The sequence below is a fragment of the Leucopleurus acutus genome, assembly GCF_964270905.1.
Source record: "Leucopleurus acutus genome assembly, chromosome: 10".
NCBI classification, from domain to species: Eukaryota; Metazoa; Chordata; class Mammalia; order Artiodactyla; family Delphinidae; genus Leucopleurus; species Leucopleurus acutus.
This window is the reverse complement of record NC_139153.1, coordinates 86,089,620-86,102,930: the sequence shown is the minus strand read 5'-3', so window position 1 is coordinate 86,102,930 and position 13,311 is coordinate 86,089,620. Positions and strand designations below refer to the sequence as shown.

Genomic DNA, 13,311 nt, shown 5'->3' with positions numbered 1-13,311 from the left:
TACTCATTTCTCCCAAAGCCCCTGACATGCATCCTGGCTGGGCTACACGTAGCACTCAATATGGAGCCAGGAGAGGGAGAAGGGACCTAGTTTTTTCGAACACCTACTATGTATGCTAAGCACATTCCTCACGATTACCCTGTGAAGTAGGTGTTTTTATCCTACTTCATAAAGGATCTGAGGATTAAAGAACTTGTCTAAGGCTTCACAGAGCCAGGACCAAGGCCTCAGCTTCTCCCAAGCTTTGGCCTTTTAAATGATACCTTGGAAACAGCATCACCAACATTAAGGTAATGAACCACATGCTAATTAGACCAAACCTGAGCCGGTGCTGTAAGAGTCGCAGGGGAGAGCTATTTTACTTTTGAACATTCAGGCTGCCTTCTAAGTTATGGATGAGAAGAAGCAAATTCAAAAACTGAAAATGGAAATAGCAGGTCTGAGTGGAGGGACACGTGAGGAAGGGTGAGTAGTTTTGAGATTTTTCTGGGAAAACAAATGAGAAAAGGGGAGACAATACCCTTTAAAATAAGTAAAAATTGTAGGACAGTGTGAGAAATTAAACTCTGTAGGGATAATGGAGAACTGTCCATTTTTAAAAATTGATGGCTCGGGCACAGAGCTCAAGGCATGAGCTTGAGTCTGGCATGTGCTTTGGACAGAGCAGGAGGAAGAAAGAAGTTTCCTGTGTGTTTTGCTTAATGAATGGAAAGTGGAGGACTCTCTCTGTGAGCTTTTCTTTTTTTTTTTTTTTTTTTTTTTTTGCGGTATACGGGCCTCTCACTGTTGTGGCCTCTCCCGTTGCGGAGCACAGGCTCCGGATGCGCAGGCTCAGCGGCCATGGCTCACGGGCCCAGCCGCTCCGCGGCATATGGGATCTTCCCAGACCGAGGCACGAACCCGTGTCCCCTGCATTGGCAGGCGGACTCTCAACCACTGCGCCACCAGGGAAGCCCTGTGAGCTTTTCTTTAAAAATTTTAACCTCCGATTGAATCTTCTAACCATCTCTTAGGACAACGCTTCTTCCAGATGAAGTAAAAACAATATTTTTTCCTAACTTAAGGTTTAGCTGTTAGAATCCTTCCATAAAAGGCATAATTGCCAAAATAACCACAGGTTTAATACCTGATTATATCAGAAATCCCAGTGGAAATAAAAATGTTAATGTGGAATATGAGTGGAACAGGCATTAATATGCGGTCTGAGGACATCCATAACAATTTTATTCTTAGCTCAAAAGTGAAAAGCAAGAGATTTAATTTCAGGGTTAAAGAAATTCTGAAAAGCCATCTGTTTTCTTTAGATGTTCCTAAAGCTTACCTATATTTTATTTCATTGAAAGAAGAGCTAAAAATAAGAAGAGAATCATGCATTGAGCTACAGGTATAACAATAGTACATCCATAAGGCAGTGGGACAAACTAGAATGCAAAATAAAAATAATCAAAAAATTGAATAACTGTTTAAACAGTGAAGTCACTAAGTTTCATCATAATCAAATTTATTTTTATTTCCAATCACATTTGCTTATTTGAACATATTTTCTTCTGCGGGGGGCAAAAGTTGAACCTTCATGAAAAAAAGGACTGACTAAAATGTATATTTTCATATGGGGATGTGTGGATAAAAAAAATTGTTATGTTCCTTTTCAAAAAGTCCGTGGCCAAATGAATTGAGCAGAGATTAATGAATTCCACCCCTGGGTATAAATGTAATCTGGCAATCCTCTATCAGAAAACTTTTGGAAAAAGCTTTTAAGCAAAGAGGGAGCTCATAATATCATTGCAACTGTGCCTAAGTGAACTGACTTCTTTATGAATACTATTCTAAGAATATTCACACAGTCCAATTTTACATTTAAATGTGTTACATGTTGTTCTTAAATATATTTTAAACTGCACATTTTTAAACGAGATGATAAAACCATATGCAATGGTCTTGAGTGGTCACAAAGGAAGCAGAGACAAGGTTGGTATTTCTGTACATACCAACCTTGTGTGAGTTGGGCTAACTCTACCCCAACACTGACAGTTCTTCACTGTTCCCGTTAACTCAGCAACGGCAAAACTACCTTTTGTGTATCAAGCATCCCCTCTCACTTTCTCAATTCATCTGTTTTACAAAATTCATGCCGTTTGCAACAATTTTACCTTAACTTTGGAAAGGCCTTTGAATTGTTAGAGATGGTACACATTGGCAAATTAACAACTAAAGAAATAAATGCATAAAGAAAGACATTTTTACATTAAATAAACAATCCCTGTAAATGTGTTGCACACCTGACATACTTCCTTGAATTGATTAGCTTTCAAAAAGAAGCTGTAAGTTGCATTGCGTAGGGATCATGACAACCAGGCTTATTATAAATTATCCTGTGTCTGGGGATTTCCAGCCAATAGTTGCCATCCTTGCCTATGTAGCCACCAAACTGGCACTTACAAAGAAAAGGAAAACTGACAGAGAGAAAATGGTTAAGAGTACTATTCATTTGAAAGAGGTTAAAAGTAGAGACTGTTCTTAAATGTCACTGTACTGAGCTTTCCCACCAGTGGGAAAGAAAGGTAAAAAGTTGCTTTTCCAGGGCTTCCCTGGTGGCGCAGTGGTTGAGAGTTCGCCTGCCGATGCAGGGGACACGGGTTCGTGCCCCGGTCCGGGAAGATCCCACATGCTGTGGAGCGGCTGGGCCCATGAGCCATGGCCGCTGAGCCTGTGCGTCCGGAGCCTGTGCTCCGTAACGGGAGAGGCCACAACAGTGACAGGCCCGCGTACCACAAAAAAAAAAAAAAAAAAAAAAAAAAAAAGTTGCTTTTCCTAATGCATTAATGACCTTGACCTCACCCTTGACCTCCCTTTTAACACAGAGGATTGAGACAATCTGGATCATCTGCAGATGCCCACCAGGCACCCAGATTCCCACCAAGCCTCTCAGGAAAGAGAAAAAGAAAGAGCTCGGGAAGGTCTCTCCCTGACAGGCAGAGGCAGCAGGGAACTGGCATCACCAGAGTCCACTGGGAATGGGCTCCTGGTCCAGCTTTACAGTTTATTGGCCCTTCCATTTGTCTGTCCCATTCATTTGTTCATCGTCTGAGCACCAACTCTGTACCAACCACAGCAGCTGCTCTTTAGGTGCTGAGGATACAAAGAATAAGACAGCCCTTGCCCTTGAGGGAAATGGCAATGACTGCAAATCAGCACAGCAGCTGTCCTAGAGGTCTGATGGGCAACAGCTCAGGGTACGGTGGTGCACAGAGGAGACAGTCGTCGAATATCCAGGGAGAAGAATACCCACGGAAATCATGCCTAAGCTGGTGTGAAAGAATGAATAGCATGAGCAAGGCCATGCAAGTTACAGAGCCCACTTGGCCAGTACATATGAGGAGCTGCCTAGAGGCACTGGAAGTGAGGGGTCAGGGTGGTGAGAGGTAAGATCTGCAGGGTGGGCTGAGGCCAGCTGGTGGAAAGAGCTTTGTAAGCCAAGTAAAGGGGTTTGGTCCTGCAGAGGGGAGCCTCTGCAGCGGAAGAACATGCTGAGATTTGAGTTTCACAAAGACCACTCGGGAAGTGGTTAGATTTGAGCTGTCGTAGCGGCAAGTGGGAGGCAGGAGAGCCCCGGGGGCGGACCAGTGTGTTAGCCTGGGATGTCAGGACAAACCCTGAGACCTTAATATTTAAGGGGAGGCAGAATAAATAAGAGAGGTCAATGAAGAAGGCTGAAGGACACAAAGAGGTGGGGGGACAACCCCAGAGTGCTGTCAAAGTTACCAGCATAGAGATTGTTTTCTAGAGACTGATCAGGAGAGTTAAATAACAGTAGCATTTAACTATGCTTGCTTTATACCAGGCACTTTGCATATATCAACTCAATCAATACTCATAGGGTTGTGATAATAATAATCGTATTACTATCTCATTTTATAATTGAGGAAATCGAGGCAGAGATCACTTAATGAACTTGTCCAAGATGACACAGTGCTAAGTGACAGGGTCACCCACATGGGGCAAAGAGGCCAAGTAAAAGGAAGCTGTAAAAAGGTCATTGGATTTAACCTTCCAGAGGTCAAGGACAACCTTGGCCAGTGTGCTTTCATTAGAAGGTTGAGAACGGAAAAATGATTCCAATAGGCTGAAGCATGAATTGTAGGTGAACAGTCAGAGATATCAAGGGTGAAGAATTCTTTTACATAAGCCAATGAGATCTGAGTCTTGACTAATACGATCTGCTCAGTTCTTATTAGCCAGAGCATTCGGTGAGTGTGTGTGTGTGTGTGTGTGTGTGTAAGCACATGTACACATGTGTACACACACGTGTGTTGTATATTGATGCTTGAAAATGAGGAGGTGATAGAAACCAGAAGGTGAAAGAGCTTATGAGACCCTCTCAGGAGTGTGGTCCTGAGGATGACAGGTGCTGACAATGACCTGACCCGCATCCTTCCCGAAGACTTCCACCTCCATGAAGCTCGCCCTGGCCTCTCAGCCGGGTTTTGGCTGTCCCTCTTCTGTGATCCCCCAGTACCTTGGCCCTGCCCCTGTCATGGGCGGCACCCACCTCCACTCCTGGACTGTGAAGATGAACTCATCTGACTGTGAATGCCTCGAGGGAGGGCCCATGTCTTGTTCATCTTTGTATCCTTAGCCTCTAACAGAGTTATGACATCGATCAATAAAAAAAGAAATGTGTGGGTAAGTGTTTCTGCCAGATTATGTGCTTTGAAATATTCTTCTTGGAGCCACGTAGATGATGGCATAGAGAACATGGGAGTGAAGACATTTCTTTTAAACACCTTATCTGCTCTTAGGTCTCCTCCAATTTGGCGGGGTGAGGGAGGGGGGATTTTTATAAATGGTTGCTGTGTCCGTGCTCAAACAAAAATTTGGAAACGCAGAGCTGCTGTGGGACTCTGTGTGCTTTCCAAAAATTTTGAAACGGAACTAAATGTTTGCATCATTTCCGTTAGATATACAAAGAAAATTAGGTTGTCAGTAAGTAACTGTTGAGTATCTGCTACACGTTGGACAACTTATTAGGTGTAATCAATCTAGAGTAGGCAGTAGACAAGTAAATGAGCAAGTTTGTCCCTGACCTGGACAAGCATGAAGCTTAACTGGATAAACGTACACACACACACACACAAATGGGTGTGCATATATACATCATAATATATACACATATATACATATGTATATAGACATATTCATAGGAAGATGGATGGAAAGTTCACAAAGGAACATGAAAAAATGAAGTAGGAACCTGACTATGAAATCAGTCAGCCACAATGAATATTCTAGCCTGCTTCCCTTCACAACCAGTCCCCAACCCCAGTCATTCAGTCATTGCTTACTTCTTTATGTAAATGATATAGAACTTCTAATGTTAGCAAGCCCTTGATTTACTTATATTTGACACATTACATAAAGAGAGCCTTAAACAGGAAGTTTTGCCTATACCATTACACACATACACACGCTAATATGCATGTTCTGAGACTACAGCTCTTCGGTGGGTCTGAAACTCCCTTTTCTTTTTTGACTAATTTCACCTAAATAAATATTCCCCCTAAATCCTGGCAACTGGTCTCCTGCTTTAAGATCATGTGCTCCCATTCATACCAGAGCAGTAATACAGTACATCACTCTAAAGCATAGTGCAGCAAATCTTCATACACGCCCACACATCACTGTGAAACATTACATCCAATATTTCAGCCACATGCCTACGTGCTACAGTTCCACTTTCACTTGCTTACAGCTTTAATCACAAATTAGCCAACAAGTATTTATTCTTTGTCACCTGTGTGTTCATAACTGTATAAGGATAAAAAAAGTTTAACACATAGTATTTGCCCAGTAGTGGATCTGTATGCTAATTGGAAGTGAACAGCCATTGATCGACAAACTTTCGTTGATACCTGCCCCCCACCCCCTATGATCCAGGTATTATGCCAGCATTCAGGATACAAGGATGAACAAAGGCACAGTCCCTGCCCTAGAATAGATCATGTTCACGATAAATAACATTTTAGATAATAGGTACCCTAATGAAGGTCTGTGCGAAGGGCAATGGTACCCTTAAAAAAAAGAGTGCTTATTTTTGACTGAGGGCTCAGTGACAGTTTGACAGAGACAAAGAAATCTGAGCAGACTCTCACAACACTTTCAGGAGCCCAGTGGCTGGACCATCCCTGTCTGAGCACGAGCCATGAAGACTAGAGCAGACTCGACAGGACTCACAAGCATGTGAAAGAGACAGGCTGGGCTCTGGTGAGCAAGAAACCACCAGAGTTTCTAAGATAGAGTCCTGATCCTGTCTGCATTTCAGATGATAACTTGTGACTGTCAAGAATAGATCAGAAATGAACAAGACTGGAGTCTGAGAACCCCTCAGGTTCTGCTCAGGTCAGACTGCTCATAGGTAGAGAGGGTGTGACCCAGGGAATGGCAGTGGGGTCTAAAGGCAGAAACTCCTTCCAGAGATGTTAGAAACAGACCAAACAGCAGCCTGTGGGATGCGGCAAGGGAGGAACACAGCTGACAGATGACTCTGAGGTTTCTCACTTAGGCATCTGAGGAGAATACGTGAGGAAGACATAACTGGAGGGGATCCGCGAAGAACGGGTTTAACTGAGAATCTAATTTAAGTTTGAAAATTCTGTACTATCAGTGAAGGCATGCAGGAGGTAGCTGGGATGCAGGACTCGTGTTCCAGGGAGATGTGGATACAGAAGAAGAGAGAGCCTGTGACCTAACTCTGAGGGACACTACACTTGAAGACAGATAGGGAGACAAAGGGGTTACCTTTCTTCTCGGACTGAGAAGGAGCAGAAAAGGAAAGGGAAAAGCAACAGACAGGATTTTCACAAAACCAAGGGAAGAGGAGTGGAGAAGATAGCAGGGTGCCCACAAAACATCACCTTGATCTACTGATTTAATTAAGCGATAAATAACACGGATACCTTTTTGCGAACAAACCTCTATCTAAGATGCCAGTTTTGTGACTCAGTAAGGTCACAAACGTGAAAGGTTAAGATCAGTGTGAGCGAGGATGATAAAGTCTTCCCTGGGGGAAGAAAGGAAAGGAGCACAAAAGTCCACTTCCCCTGGACTTTCAGAGAATGTAGGCTATGTAAAAGAGATATGGTGGGGCAGGACACACCAGTCAAGAATTAAAAATAAGAACAGAGCATTGGAGGGACAGGGATCATCAAGGGACCTAATTAAAGAGACCAGTCCTCCTGGATTCATGGTGAGGGGTGGTGGGAGATGAGCGGTACCAGTCGAGCGGGCTGTCGTGGAGAGCCTTGAGGGGCAAGCAAAGACGCTGGACCATCCTAGGTTAAGCCAGAGATCTGTCTTCAGTCTTGTCCGCCAGGAACTCCCTGCTCTGTACTAGTAACTGATCACAACAGTCCCGAATGATTCTTGGCAACTCTTTCCATGCTAGCTTCTGCCCTGATAACTGGCTGGGCAAGAAAACAGAATGACAGAAACGGCCTGCTGGTTTTGCTCACAGGCTGCAAATGACCCCTCCTGCCCATTTTTCAGCTGACCCTTCCTGCCCAGTGTTCACAGCTGACTGTCCCTTGATTCATCTGATAAACAGAAGGGGGCATTTCAAAGATGTCCAGTGGCTCACCCCTCGGAAATTCTCATCAACCTGACTATCAGGGTGGGAAAGAGAGATAAAAGACCTGCACTTTCTCATTGCTTAAAAGCTGCTCAAAGGTGGTGATTTTCACACCTGCTGATTTGGTCTTTAAAGAGCCTTGTGAGATGAGAAAGATCACTGTTCATTTTTTCTTCCAGCCTCTTCCTTCTCTTCTGTGGTTCGTGCAAAAACACCCTGATTTTAATTCCTAGGTGGAATGGTGGCAAGCTTCGATAATCTTCTTTCACAATTTCTACTGAACACACATAGCAGCAGATTATATGTGAGTTATCAGTATCTTAAATAACTGAACCCGATGAACAGAAAGGGGTTTCACTCTTAAGTAATTAGGTGAAAATCAGGTCTGGCTTCTCTTTGGAATCTGGAAGCCTCTTTCTCCTGCAGACAGGAGCAAAAGGTTACAGTAAATTTGAAGAAATGTCTGCACCCAGCTTGGAGAAATTTACACATTGGCTTCTTAAATGAAGGTACTTTTTATAGCATTAATTGGAGATTTTAAGCAGCAGGTGGTGTTATTTCATTTTATTTTGTAAGGAAAAGTCTAACAGTGAATTATTTTGAGGTTTTTCTCAAGCTCTCTGAAATGAAGCTTTTACTGCCTGCTGCGTAATGGCCTTCTTATGCCATGTAAACATGAGATCAATATAGTTTTAAACAGAAAGGTTTTTCTAATGCATTTTTGGTATTTTTCAAGCTGTGATACAGCTGATAGGAGTTCTTATAAAATGTGAATTACAGGAAATTCATATTTATAAGCTTCTGCAAGTAATTTTAGAGCGCTGACTTTTAAACACCTGTTAATGAAGAATTCCAAGAGTAGCACTGTGCACTAACTTTTAATATTTCCCCATATACATCTCTTTCCCTAACCCAGGCCATGGTGGAGGAATCATGGCTTGAGACCTTGCCAGTGTGGGTCTCTTTTTGTGAGCTTCTGGCCACTGTCCTGAAGTGAGGGTGTGACTCCAGTCCCCTGAAGGAGGTTCATAGTGGCCACTGCCAGGTTTGGCCATCACAGTCTCCTAAAGTGCTTTGTGGTTCTGTCTTTTAATTTTCCCAGGAAGAATACTGAAAATACCACAGCACTGGGAAGGAGGCATGTGGCAAAAACACAAAGACAGGTTTCCCCTTACTCTTTCTGTATTGGTTTGCAATTGCAGCTGTAACAAATTAGCACAAACTTGATGGCTTAAAACTACACAAGTTTGTTATCCTACAGTTCTGGAGGTCAGGGTCTGAAATGTGTCTCCCCAGGCTAAAAAATCAAGGTGTTAGCAGGGCTGCGTTCCTTTCTGCAGGCTCTAGGGGAGAATCCATCTTTTCGCCATTTCCAGCTTCCTGGAGCCACCTGCATTCCTTGGCTCGTGGCCTCCTTCCACCTTCAAAGCCAACAATGGCCCATCATTGAGTCTTTCTTACGACGTCAGCTCTCTGGTTCTGACTCTTCTGCCTCCCTCTTCCACATTTAAAGGACCCTTTGGAGTCCACTGGACCCATCGAGGTAAGTGAGGACCATCTCCCTGTTTTAAGGTCAGCTCATTAGCAACCTTTACTCCCCTGTTGCCCTGTAACATAACATATTCACAGATGCCGGGGATTTGGACATGGATTTTGGAGGGCCATTATTCTGCTTATCACATTCTCACTAAATCTTTCAGGAAAGGAGCACAAAAGGTTTTCAAGACACTTTTAAAGAAAGTCAGCTGGTCAAATAGAAAGGTTGGTTTAGTCTGTGGGAGCAGTCTCTTCAGAACACATTCTAATATGATAAAAAAAAAAAAAAAAAACCCGAACATTTATGACCATGTCTTCATACAACTTGTTAAATGAAGGTAAATTGTTAATGTGTCTCAGTTCCACTATTTTACACTCATGCCCTTCAGAACCAAACTACAGAGGGATGAGTCCCTCTGTCCACATTTAGACCTGACTACTCTCAGGATGGGAGGAGAAGTCAGAGGGTCGCAAGCCCAGCAAATGGCCAGCTCCCTCTCCTGCCATTTCCCCTTTGAGATGCCTGGGGTTGGGCTGCTGGCATCCCTGCCCCCCTACCTCCACCCATACCCCCCACCCTGCTTGGATAACGAGCTCTCTCCTACCTGGGCCAGGACAGGGTTAGCACTTGCTTCCAACCCCTAAGTCCCCAAAACAAACAGCCCTCGTGAGATTTTCCTGAGGGATTTTACAGGTTGCTGTTGTTGTTGTCATCGTGTTTTGGGTTTTTTAATCTTTGATCTCTTTGAGGAAGAGGTGTAGCGGAGTGCAGGTCTGCCTGCACCTGCCCCTGCCTCATCACATGTCTTTGAAAGATACCGGAAAGACACGTGTGGAACCAGAGGTGGCAATTCACCAAATTACAGCAGCAACATAAAATCTTTGGAGAAAGTGTGTGATGATTTGATCAGAGGCGTGAAGGGAAAGAATCTCAAAGTGAAAGGACCAGTTCGGATGCCTACCAAGACTCTGAGAATCGCTACCCAAAAAAAAATCCTTGTAGTGAAGGTTCTAAGCTTTGGGGTCATTTTCAGAGGAGGACCCACCAGTGACTCACTGACACACATGGTCCTTCCGAGATTGTTAAGGTGACTTCTATCAGCATTGAGCCCTGGTGGAGGCTGAAGTCACTGCTGCAGATGCTTAAATCAAACTTTTGAAAGTTGATTATAAGTTGTTAAAAAAAAAAAACTTTTGTAATTCAACAATATTTACTGAGCACCTACTACGTGCCAGGCCTTGTTCTAAGAACTAGGAATTCACATAAGCAGAAATCTCATGGCCTTGTGGAGGCTGGGAGTAGAAGGGACAGTGGAGATTCAATAGACACAATAATCATGAATATGACATCGTATAAGTGCTATGGAGTGCTAGAGAGAGGGAGCAATGTTCCAGCCGTAAGGGCAGGCCTCACTTTAAAAACAGCATGTAAACAAAGACTTAAAAAGCATGAGGAATGGATATCTGAGGGGGAATGCTCCAGGGAGAGGAAATGGCTGGGTCAAAGGTCCTGAGGAGGGAAAGAACACAGAAGTTACCACGTATTAGGAGGGTACAGATTTTTCACAACAAAAGCTAAAGTTCATTTGAATGCAAAAAGACTAGATCCGATTTTTCAAAAAATTCTCCTCTACAACTGTCTTCAATTTTTTTACCTGAAGACTGTCTATTCTTTTGACCACCAAATAATTTGCCATTTTCCATTCAATAATGGCAGGGCCCAACCAAGGACCTAAGAGAAACTGGAAGAAGTCATCACTGAGGGGCAAAAATGATACAGAAAAGGGGGGGTTTGTGGAAGACACACTTGCCTGACCTGTGACTTGTTCTCCAGATGCAGAAATGGAGCCGTGAGGAAGTGTGCGCTCGGGGCACCTCCACCCGCATGACCTCGACAGCATCCCTGCTCTCTGACCTGCCTTACTTCTCTGTTTCCTGGTTCGTCGTCTCTCTCCCTCATGAGAAGGTGAGAATATTCGCGCCCGAGAGCAGGGATGGTGCCTGACACCATTGATCACCAAGGGGACTCTGGGCCAGTCTAGCCCTCAGTAGCAGGATACGTGGGCTGTCCATTCTGAGACCAGGCCAGGAGCCCTGGTTATAGAAGCAGGCCCATGTGAAAGGAAAAGATACCAGGCCGGAAGCTGAATCTTTCTCTGGAAAAATACTGCAATTACTACATGCAAGAAAAGTTTAGTTTGAAAAGAACAAGCTCCTGTTTCCTGGTACACTCCTTTCCAGCCAGCTCAGATCTGGGTCGTGTTGAGGCAGAGAAACGACCCTTCTCCCCACCCCCACCACTCCCACCAAGTGTCAGTACTTGGGGAAACCTTTATCTGAGAAGAGAGACATTCTCCTCACTCAGATGGAAAGCGTTTGAGGTGGGGAAGCAAGGAATGGCAGGAGGTATTAATTATTTACGTGATGAAAAGGTTGTGCTGTACAGAGACACCATGTGATGGAAATATTCCCATCACATTAATAATAATAATAAAAAGACCTTCACCTCCCATGACAAGAAGCTGCAAATCTAAATAATTTTATCTTCTCCTCTGAATATTTCCCAGGGTACAACAGTAGCTCTCAGGCAGAAAGAAATTATTCACTGAGAACATGAAAATACTCCCTTTCAGAAACGACTTCAAGATAATATTTGCTATGTGACTTTGGTAATTTTATACACATACATATAAGTTTCTTTTACTAAAATGCTCAATTTTGTTGATGGAGCAGTTTAAACTTTATACAGCAATTTCATCCACTGTAACAGATATAAAAAGATCTATGTCTCTGCCATGTCTAAAACATCAGGATTATCCATAAAGTCATGCAGTGCATTTAAAAATTTGTTCATAGGGCTTCCCTGGTGGTGCAGTGGTTGGGAGTCCGCCTGCCGATGCGGGGGACGCGGGTTCGTGCCCCGGTCCGGGGGGATCCCACATGCCGCGGAGTGGCTGGGCTCGTGAGCCATGGCCGCTGGGCCTGTGCGTCCGGAGCCTGTGCTCCGCAACGGGAGAGGCTGCAATAGTGAGAGGCCCGCGTACCACAAAAAAAAAAAAAAAAAAATTTGTTCATATAAAATGCCATAAAATCAAAGCACCACATCTCAATCAACCAGGCACGGAAATATTCTAACTATTGTCATATAGCATAATAAATATTAACTCATTAAGTTTTCAAATACCTAAGCAATGGAAGTTTATACCTGCCCTGCGAACAGAAGGATGTTTTCCCATTTAAATGAACACACCATTGCCGTTGTATTTCAGAACTTTGTCTTCTGTGCAAGTTCACAAAGTTAACTCTATCAGCATCTTCAGGTACTAAACACACTCACAAATACTAAAGTGTAAGCCAGAAGACCATCAAAATTAATTAGATCATTATATTTTAGAGCCCCCAAAGGACTCAAGAAAGCAAATGGTTCAACCCTTTCATTTTCCAATTGAGGACAGAATTGTTGGATAATTTGCCCAAGGCATGACTAGACCTATATTTCTCACTTAACACAGGCAATTGCTCTTTAATTTACACGAGGCTATATCTGGTTGCTAGACAAAATATTATTGCAGGGGAGAGGGGTGTTAAATATGGGAAATCAATTCATGGTGTTGCTTTAGCAACCATGGAATTCTCTCTATAGCTTAACACAGTGCCTTTTGGAGAGTCAGTAAATAGTTGCTAAATGTGAATGAATGGATGGAGTTCTTGGAAAAAGTATATTTGCTTCAAAGTATACTTCCTTCTGGCCACGGGAAAACCTGGCAAACTTTCCTTTCTGCATTTGCCTAGGAGCAGCCTGGGAAACAGCTTTCCCGAGTCTGAAGACATTAGAGCATGACTATCCCAGGTAGCACTTGATGGTTTTCCCTATGTTTAATTCATTTTTTTTTCCTGTTTCTAATGTGTTTTCAAGTGGATGTAAGCTCAGTAGGCACGAGGTTCTTATCTGATTACAGTGGTATCAGACTTCATAAGAAAGTTCTGATAAAACAGCCCCTATTCCAAACATTACACAATTTTTCAATTTAGGTGTACTAATGTGCTTATTTCTAGAATAACTCTACTAGCCTCACAATTCACTCGACATAAAATCACAGGAGGTCCTGTTTCCCGGACCTTCACCTGATTCCCTTCCTAAATCATTCACA

General features: G+C 43.3%; 1 protein-coding gene and 1 pseudogene across 2 annotated transcripts in view; one reads left to right on the top strand and one right to left on the bottom strand.

Moving 5' to 3' along the window:
- DCDC2 (doublecortin domain containing 2) overlaps positions 1-13,311 on the bottom strand; it is a 156,310-nt gene that overhangs the window by 44,615 nt on the left and 98,384 nt on the right. The gene's annotated exons all lie outside the window — the stretch shown is intronic.
- LOC309967718 (small ribosomal subunit protein uS10-like) lies at positions 9,806-10,307 on the top strand (annotated as a pseudogene). Its single transcript has one exon. The product of its transcript is annotated as a small ribosomal subunit protein uS10-like (transcript).